At 43.7% G+C, this 9424-nt stretch overlaps 1 long non-coding RNA gene across 1 annotated transcript; it reads right to left on the bottom strand.

The window, feature by feature from the left end:
- Positions 1–5581: 5581 nt before the first annotated feature.
- Positions 5582–7962, bottom strand: LOC134161800 (uncharacterized). The gene is made up of 3 exons (XR_009964092.1): positions 7463–7962; positions 7177–7322; positions 5582–6116 (listed from the first exon to the last, which is right to left on the bottom strand). It is a non-coding gene; the product is annotated as an uncharacterized LOC134161800 (long non-coding RNA).
- Positions 7963–9424: the final 1462 nt, after the last annotated feature.

Genomic DNA, 9424 nt, shown 5'->3' with positions numbered 1-9424 from the left:
TTTACTTAACAGTATATCTTTCAGACTTGGATTGGCTTGTGATGTTGCTATGACTTGGCAAATAAAGAGTCACAATTGAGAAAAAGTGCTTTTACATACTTTTGGAAAATGTTTGGAAAGTGTAAGATTAATGAAGATTTGAAAATCATATTTTAATGTTCTTGGATAGTTTAGGAAAGGCTTAAGCCCTCCCAAACAAGCCTTCTCCATTTCCTAGGGGGACAAAATCTCTGCAGCTATCCTACCCACCACTGTTTCCCTTGTCCCACATCTGTGATACATTTTGAACCTCATGGTTGCTCTTAGACAAACTCAGGAGAGGGAGAGGCACCTCATGGGCCTCTGAAAAGCTCTGTGGATATGGAGGAGTCTTAAGCCAGGGCACACCAGATGAGATGTGGGCCAGGGGTAGATGTCAGTATCCCATGGGATGGCGGGTGGCACATGGGCTCTGTGTAGGAGGAGAGATGTGGCTGCTGTGCATGGGGAAAGGACCTTGTGAACCAAAGCAAGGCACACTGGGACTGGTCTCACACAGGTGATTAGGAAGACCCAGAGGTCTCTGTTGCAGGTGATGTCAGATCAGCCTCTGGCAGAGACCACTGACTCCTGCTTGTTTCACATCTGCTGGTCTTCTGATTGAACTGGACCAATGAAGAATAAAACAAACCTGCCTGTAGGAGGCCTTGCCTGGCTGGCTGTAGTTTTTGAACAGATAGGGTATTTTGGCTGTGTTGAGACTATGAATGCCTTTTTCTTAGAAGGAAAACAACAAGTAAAAAGTTTAACTATCGATTTCTGAGGATTAAAAGAGTGTACATGAACATTAAAATTGCATAAGCAAAGCCTTCAGTGGGAGGGCAACCAGAAAACTTCAGTGAATGGAAGGACTACATACTTCGCCTTTACCCTCTCCCCATGAGGGCTTTGTGACATGAGCAGATTCCCAAGTGTTGGTGTATTCACTACACATTATAGAACCATAGAATGGTATATCCATAAGTGATTTATTTTGGCTTACCGCTGTGGTGCAGCCATAGGAGCTGTCACGTATTTGGGAGGAAAAGGTACTTTGCTGTCTTTGTGATGAAGTCCATATGAGTGGAGGTAGGGCTTAGGTCCAGAGCAGGCATGTTTCACTGCATGTATTTGTTGTTTGGCAGATGCTCTAGTCATCTGGAGACAGTGTTAGGTTTTTGGAGAGCCACACTCTGGATGAACTGCTGTTTGGTCCTTTCTCAGAAGCCATCTTTCTGAGTCAAGTTTTATGCAGGCAAGCTGCCTTTTGGCATCAGTCCCCTAGAGCCCACCATAGCGTTGGGAGTCACTTTGCAAGGGTGCAGAGAAGGAGCAATGGTGATTTCTTTTCCTTTCCCCAGTGACTCTGTGTCCCCTTCCCTGGCTCCTCTCTGCCTGTGACTGTCACAGTGATGGCACCAGAGTTACTGCTGCTTATGCTTTCTCATATATCTTCCTTCAAGATTCTTGATTATAGGTACTTAAATATAATTACTGTGGATTTTATAGCACTCTGGGACAAGATAAAGGAAAATGAAAAACAGTGAGGCAAATGGGTTTTCCTCTTCTGTTCAGGGAAGACTTTAAGGTATTTTTTTATGGATAATTTATGAAAACCCTGATCAGATTATGCAACTGTTCCTTTCTATCTCAGCATCATCCTCATGAGAGTATTACCAGCATAGCTTGCCAATAAATTTCTGAAGATCTCTTAGTAGTATTAGTCTCTCTGCATCCAGGGAAATGTTTTCTGAAGTCAGTCAGTTCCTGGTTTTCCTTATGGAACTTCTGTTATTAATTTCAGGTGGCTTCTCTGAATTATCTAAATTATAGCATACTCTCACACTATTCTGCTAAACATCTCTGGCTACTTTCAGCTTGCTATTACTACTTTTTCAGTTTTCAGCTTTAATAAGTCCAGCTGGAAATCACCTGACTGAACTGCTGTTTGCTTGCTGAAAATTTTACCATGTAAGATTTAAAATGGTGTCCTGGGTTCAGCAGTAGCAGTCATTTTTTCTCCTTCTTGGTAGCTGGTGGAGTGCTGTGTTTTTGACTTTCAGCCTGGGAATGGTGGTGATAGCACCGATGTTTTTAGTTACTGCTCAAATGTTTGGTTTGGCCAAGGACTTTGTGAGCCTCAAGCTCTGCCAGGGAGGTGGGAAAGCCAGGAGGAAGCAGAGACAGGACACCTGACCCAAGCTAGCCAAAGAGGTTTTCCATACCACAGCACGTCATGCCCAGGGTGTAACTGAGAGTTACCTGGAAGGACTAGGGGACTGTGGGGTTGGACGAGGTATCGGTTGGTGCTTGGTCGGGATGGGGGGGGTGAGTTATCGGTCAGTGGGTGGTGAGGTGTTGTATTCTCTTCGCTATTTCCCTTATCATTGTTATTACTGGTGGTAGCAGTAGTGATCTGTGTTATACCTTAGTTACTAAACTGTTCTTACCTCAACCCGTGGGAGTTGCATTCTTTTTGGTTCTCCTCTCCGTCCCTCTGGGAGTGGGGGGAGGGAAAGAAGGGGGGGAGTGAGAGAACGAGCTGCCTGACTGGTTTTAAACCATGACAAATGGCAATTTATATTATTGAAAAAAAAGAAAAGGGAAGAGAAAAAAAAAATCACATACTCTTATCAACAGAGTCCTGACAATTTGCATGGAAGAAGAGGGAACGCATGGAGGGCTCCATGTGAATTTGCTATGACCTTTATGAGGACACTGAGTTGCACTCAACACTGGCTGAGATGAAAGGGAAACTCCCACTCACTTAGCATGGACTGAATTGGGATCCTTTGGCAAGTAACCCTTTCCTATATATGAAACACCAGAGAGAAAGGTGAGGGGGAAGATCTCAGGTGTATTGTGATCTTAAACCTCTTAGTTAAGATGGTTCGAGTGTGTTCTCGAGGAAATATTTATGTTATAAAAAGAAAATTTGATCATTTTTTTTGTGATTACCAGCCTCCTCAAATAATTTGCTCTGCAGTTGTCTCTGATTACCACCAAGTCAACTTATTTTTTTATTTATTTTAATGGGAAGCACCATTAATAATTTAGAAAAATATGTTTCATTCCAAGAGAAGTCTTTTAGTGGGAGTTTAAGATAATTATTCAATGGTGCCTAAAAATACACCTACCCCACATTAATCCTCGATCCTGTTTTTTGAGGTGATTAAACTCTTTCTGATGTGCATCCAGAAATAATCTCTGGAAACAGCCAAGAGACTCCAGGTGGCCAGCTGCTCCTCTGGCCTGAGCAACTCACGACACATAGGAAGTGACTTTGGTCAGGGAGAAACTGCTGTTCTGAAAAAGGAGTTACTGACATTATTATTAGACCAGCTGGGGCTGATCTAAACTCTGTACGCCTGCCTCCAGAGCAATCATCCTTACCATTGCCTAGTGATGACCCGTATTGACCATCTTGAAACAAAAGTGCCAGTTCTCTGGAGGATATCAGCAGGGTGAAAAAGCTCTGCTTATGACAATCATGAAGGACAGTGATGTCTGCACAAATGAAAGTTTGGGTTGGTTGTGCTTCTGATGAGGAAATGAAAGAATGATCACATCAGCCCAATAGGATGGTGGCTTCCCTTAGGAGTAAGAACTAGTTAAGGACTCTTCTTCCTGGCTGCTACAGGGGCCTGAAACTTCATTATCTTACAGGAAAACCAAATGGAGTTACCCTGCTCATGAAATAAAAAGAAGAGCAGTGAGAAGAAAAACCAGAAAAGGTAAGGCTGAGGTAGCTGGCACTGGAACTAAGATAAGTGACCTCTGCTTTGATGTTACAAGATACGACTGTGGCCAGGTGAACCAAAAAAAAAAAAGGTTATTCCTGCTTGTAACCCACACCTAGGTACAGGGCTGGTGTACAGTGCTACTTGAGTTGTTTTGGATGCCCAGTCCCAAGGAGGTTGCTGCTTGTGTTTGTCAGGAATGTGCCCTGAGCACAAAGGCAGCATATGAAGCACAGTCCAGTTGTACTGAAAGCTGCTCATGTCCCAGAGGGGAAAACTGGTATCACACCAGAGGCTGAGTGTCTCTGCTGTAGGCTCTCACTGGAGCATCTTGAAGACCATGAAGGCTGTGAGTCCTGGTACAATGCTTACACAGTCCTTGCTGGGTGACAATCCTACAGCACACCTCCCATGGATGAAAAGAGAAAGCCTGTAATCAGTAATGTTAGATGCTGACAAAAGAACCAGAGAAACCAAAGGGAAACCTAACTCTTCTGCTTTTAATACATTATTTAGGAACCTTGAGATGTGTTGTCTCAGCCTGTGACGACTACTGAAAGCCTTGCTGAATTTTTCCACAGAACTGAATTAAATGAACTTGAATTTGCAGTGATATTGCAGCTTACTCCTCTATTGATGTGTCAATGTTACATGACTGTTTTTTAAAGGGTTCACAAATTTCTGGTACGCCAACGCAGAGCTGCAGAGAGTCCCGTTGTTTGCATGTCATGGCTAATGGGAGAGGCACCGAAAGCAACACCATCCACCCGGTGTGCCACATGCCCCTGGAATGGCTCTGGGGCTTGCAGCATCGATCTTGCAGGGCTTTTGCAGCAAAAGCACATTCTCCCCTAAGAGACCAATTTGCTAGGTGGGATTGAAATAATTGTTTCAGGAATTTTATATACAATGGAAGGCTGCCTCATTTAATAGTCTTCTGTAATTAGGCTTCTGCCAAAATTGTCCAGATTTTCAGTCCAATGTGCAAGTAAAAACATGAGCAATGAAATATAAAAATTAACACTTGCAATGACATTTTTCAGGACAGAGTTAAAATTCATGTGGACTTGATCAGCTCCAAAGACAATAGCTAAGTTGTTGCCTGTGGGTATACAGAGCTCTGTTTTGTCAGTCAAGGGCAGAAGGGTTATATTTACCTTTTTAATGAATAGTGTTCTTGTACTTGCTTTCTAATGTAGAATGTATATTGAAATTTCTTTCTGTCCCAGACCAATGTTGCTGTGTTGCACATCATTATATCAGCTTTCTGTCACAGTGAAACCCTGTCTACAGCCCTGAAGCTCTCTTGTGGCTATGGGATCATGGTAGTAATGCCAATGAAGTTATCATCTGTGTCCTGAATGGAACAAGTCAGGTTCCTTGCCTGCTTCCTTATGAGGCTACTTCTCATTTGGTGCAGCAGGGGAAACATCATGTCAGATAGAGCCAACATTTTTTTTTCATTAGGTAATTGGTTATTTCAAAGAAATGTGTCCCTGGACTTTGTTCAGTGCAAACCTATAGGATAACTGATTTTTAATATTAGGAAAAAATAGGTTAATGTGTAGGTCAACAAGTAAGTCTTCCTTTGCGTCTCATTCCTCCCACACCTCTGAACATGCTTTTGGAAATATGTTGTTGTGTTTTCTTTGTTGTTTCACGTCTGTGCTTTGCCCTATGATGTGCTGCTTATGAACTGCCTTTGGATGTGGACGTGGTCAGAAGCCTGCTTTATTCTGTGTCTAAAGCAATGACCTGGCTTTCTCATTTGAGAATCTGCATTGATTCCCTAGCATGAGTTTATCACAGTTGAGTTAATAAGCACATTAATCAGACAATTTGTGTAAGTTGATGTGATACTGGTCTATCATTCCACATACATTCCTGTGGGAAGTTACCTTCCTTAGAGGAAAGGGGAAAAGAAAGAAGAGGGAAAGGAGAAAAAGGAACATCTCGGGTTTTCCAAGGTCCTGTCTGATGCACTGGTGATGGGCCACGTCAGGCAAAAGCTGTTCAGATCAACACCAGTCTCTGACAGTGGCCAGCAATGGTAAGAGCATAAGAAGAGGGCAGACATATAGTGATACTTACCCTAACTCTCCAGCTCCAGCAGTCTGTAGCTGAGGGACTGTCTGAGCCAAAGATGTCACACTTTATATTAAAAACCCCTTGATGCATTTTTCTTCTGCATTTATTCAGTCACTTCTGAACCTTGCCGTATTTCTAATTTCCATACTTTGCTGGTGGCAATGAGTGCTCAAACAGGACCACATGAGCAGTTTTCTCTGTTATAAAGAATAGGGTGATTTCTCTCATCTTCTTTCTTCTCTAATCTGCAGGTATTTTGTGTTTTTCTCCCTGTGATCGAAATAATTTGTGGTTGTTAAAATCTCTTCTTATTCCCGCTTTTCCCTCTTCAGTGTACTGCTCTCAGGCTCAGAAATCTGCTCTGTTGTCAGGGGTTTTGCTTTTTCTCCCCCAAGTTTTCTTTCTCTGATTCCTTGCCTGAGGCAGATTCACTGTGGATGCCATGTTCAGGCATAGCAAGAGGGAGAAGAAAGGCAGCAGTTAAAGAGGTCATTTTCCCCTCCATCTATTCTGTGTACTTTCACCAAGCACAACCTGCAAGATCTTCCTTTTTCCCCCTCTCTGCCACACATGTGTATGGCAGATCCTTCTTGTGGAAAACATTTTCCTGTAGCACATGGTCAGGGACATCTCTGCCATCACTTGGTTTTCAGGGCTTTCATGGGCCAGGGCAAAGTCAGGCCTGGGCCCAGAGAGCAGAGCTTTACAGAGGGATGCATGGAGGGCCTGGAGGCTCTGCTGTTAGAGTCTAAGTGAGACTGTTTTATGTGCAGAAGGTGGAAATGTGGAAAAAGACATTATTTACCCTTTGTCTTTTCTGTTTTTCTAATTAACGTCATCAAATGTAGTTGTCATGGTCTGTCTTCCACATATACAGCTTCCATGACATACAAGTATTTTATTTCTGGTGGGCTGCTGTCTCCCAAACCCTGCAGACACTGAGCTCATCACTGCCCTCAGCCTATACACCTCCCTCCAACTCAGCCCTGACCCTATGAGAAGAATAAAGCCCTCCTTTTCTGACAAGTATCTTCAGTCAAGTCCCTGAAATGAGACATCCCACTGCTCCACATCTTTTCTTCTCCTACCTGAAACACACACAGTGCTCAGGGCTGCCTGCATCTACTTCTTCCAGAGTCTGGAGAGGGAAGAGAGTAGAGCATCACTTGGGAAAACACCTGGAAGAGTCCCTTGGAAATTTGATTTCTTGTCTATCACTGGAAGAAGCCAGAAAGCTGCAGAGATGTGATGTCTGGCAGCTGCAGATAGCATGCACAGAAGCAATGTGATTTGCCTGATTGCAGTAGCTGCCTCTTCACCCTGCACTTACAACTCTGTACCTCTTCCTGCACCATATCTGTCCCATAGCTGAGCCAGGCAGTGAGGGCTGACACCCTTCCCTCCCACAGGGTGCAATGCTCCATGGGGCTATGCATTTCTTGCAAGCCTCTGGTTGTCCTCAGCCATCACCGATTCCTGTTGCAGAGAAGAAAAACACCAAAAAGCTCAAAGGTATAAAGTAAAAGGTATTTCCCACCTTTAAATATATTGGCCTGCTTATAAAGCTAACAGCAGTCATTACATATACATAAAAAAGCACCATATGTTTAAAATACTTCATATTTATGTTAGCACAGTGGAGGAGCAGTCTCTGCCCTCCCATTATGAGGTGGGTGAGAAGATGGCAGTGGCGGCTGCTGCCCAGCAGCGAGACCAGCAGGTCCTTCTCAGCTCTAAATCGTCTGGGCACAAGCGGTCCCATCTGTGGTGCTCGCTCACTGAAACTGCCTAGCTCTACATGAACATCAGAACCTCTCTGCTTTTCAAGTGACTAATGGTTCCCTAATGCTCGTGGCTGAGAGCAGCCCCACACAAAAGCCTGCGGATACAAGTAAAAAAGGAGCACGGGAGGCTGGCAGCACACTGGCAGCTACTGGGCAGGCAGCTGACAGACAGTGCTGATGTATAGTCCTGCTGCCCACTGCATGCATTTAGTGAATTATTGCATGAATGATCGCAGCTATCCTAGAAGTCAGCAGATTTTGCAGGGTGCTTTAGTGCTTGGAAGCTCACAGGCTTCCTTCCTCACCATGGCTTCTGGTGGTGAGTGAGAAGGGAGGTGGGAAGGGGTTGTGTTACCAGTGTCAACACAGTGCATCCCCTTGGGGGCCATTCGGCTGCATGTGGGGAGCACCCCAGGTAAGGAGGGGAATCATGTGTGTTCGGGTACAAGCCTAAAGTCAGAGGCTATAGAACATTTTGGCTTTTCTCCTCCCTCCACATTTACAACCGGTTACCTCTGTGTAAGAGCATGTTTTCACTGGGAAGTGAAAAAGACACCTGGTGCTGAATGAGCTGAATGCACATACACAAAAAAGTGACATACTGGTGCTAAAGCAATGCCAAAAGTTGACAGCCTGGCTCATTGCTTTGCAGAGGAGGACCCAAGCAAGAGCCTGCATGGCTCTATGCAGCTGTTCAGGTATAGTCGATAGATTCTTATGCAAGATCATTACCAGCATGTAGCAGTCTTTCCCTCTCTCTATTTCTCTATCAAATGCAAAATGATTTTGTTTTATTAAGCCAAAACTTGGGAATCGAGAGGTTTCGTTTTTTCTGTTCTTTGTACCTGATTACTGGGAAATGTGCTGTGCACATCTTACAGGCAGTTTGATGTAGTGCAAATGCAAATCTTTATTGTGAAGGCAAGCAACAAGTCATCTTTTGATCAGCTATGGGATCAACTCCTACTTGATGCTTATGATGTTGAGGTGTTCTGATACCTTGGGCTGATTCCTGTAAATCATTTTTCAAGCTCTCTTTCCTACTTGATGATCAAAGATAAGAGAGTGCATAATTCATGGCCTTTCATATTCATGTTTGTATTTTTGGTTTATAGTAGGCGAATGCATTTGCCATTTTAATGAAATACATGCCCGCCCACTACTCGGTTACTGGAATGAGGACTAACCTGATAAATACATGTACTTATCACAACTTATCTTCAGGAAGGAGGTTCTTTCTGAGATAGTCTCCCTGCTGTCAGTTCTGCAGGGTTTTTGTCTTCTGCACATTTTGGCTATTGGATATCTCTTCCTTCAGGTACAGTTCCTCCCCTACTGCTAATGCTGTTGTGTCTATAGGTTAAAAGCAGGAGTATGTTTTGAAACTGAGCAACGCATGAGGCTGCTTTTAAAGGCTTGTGTGAGCCATAAGGCTGTTTTCAAAGGCTCTGCTCTGGAGTGACTTTTAGGTGTTCTTTAAAATTTTATTTCTTTTTCTTTCTTTTTTTTTTTTTTGGTTATAAATAAGTGTCATAACCCTTGTAACAGCTGTTTTGGCTACCATAGTCTGTACTTCAGTAATGACACGATAAAACTAGACATGACCTGGCAGTGTGTGCTCACAGCCCAGAATGTCAACCGTGTCCTGGGCTACATCAAAAGGAACATGACCAACACATAGAGGGAGCTGGTTCTGTCCCTCTACTATGCTCTAGTGAGACCATACCTGCAGTACTGTGTCCAGCTCTGGAGTCAGCACAGGAAAGACATGGACCTGTTGGAGAGGGTCCAGAG

Source organism: Pezoporus occidentalis, unplaced genomic scaffold (genome assembly GCF_034315485.1).
Source record: "Pezoporus occidentalis ecotype Australia unplaced genomic scaffold, CSIRO_AGI_Poc_V1 ctg18, whole genome shotgun sequence".
In the NCBI taxonomy this organism is placed as follows: domain Eukaryota; kingdom Metazoa; phylum Chordata; class Aves; order Psittaciformes; family Psittacidae; genus Pezoporus; species Pezoporus occidentalis.
The sequence above is the reverse complement of the archived record's forward strand: the minus strand, read 5'-3'. Positions and strand labels throughout refer to the sequence as shown.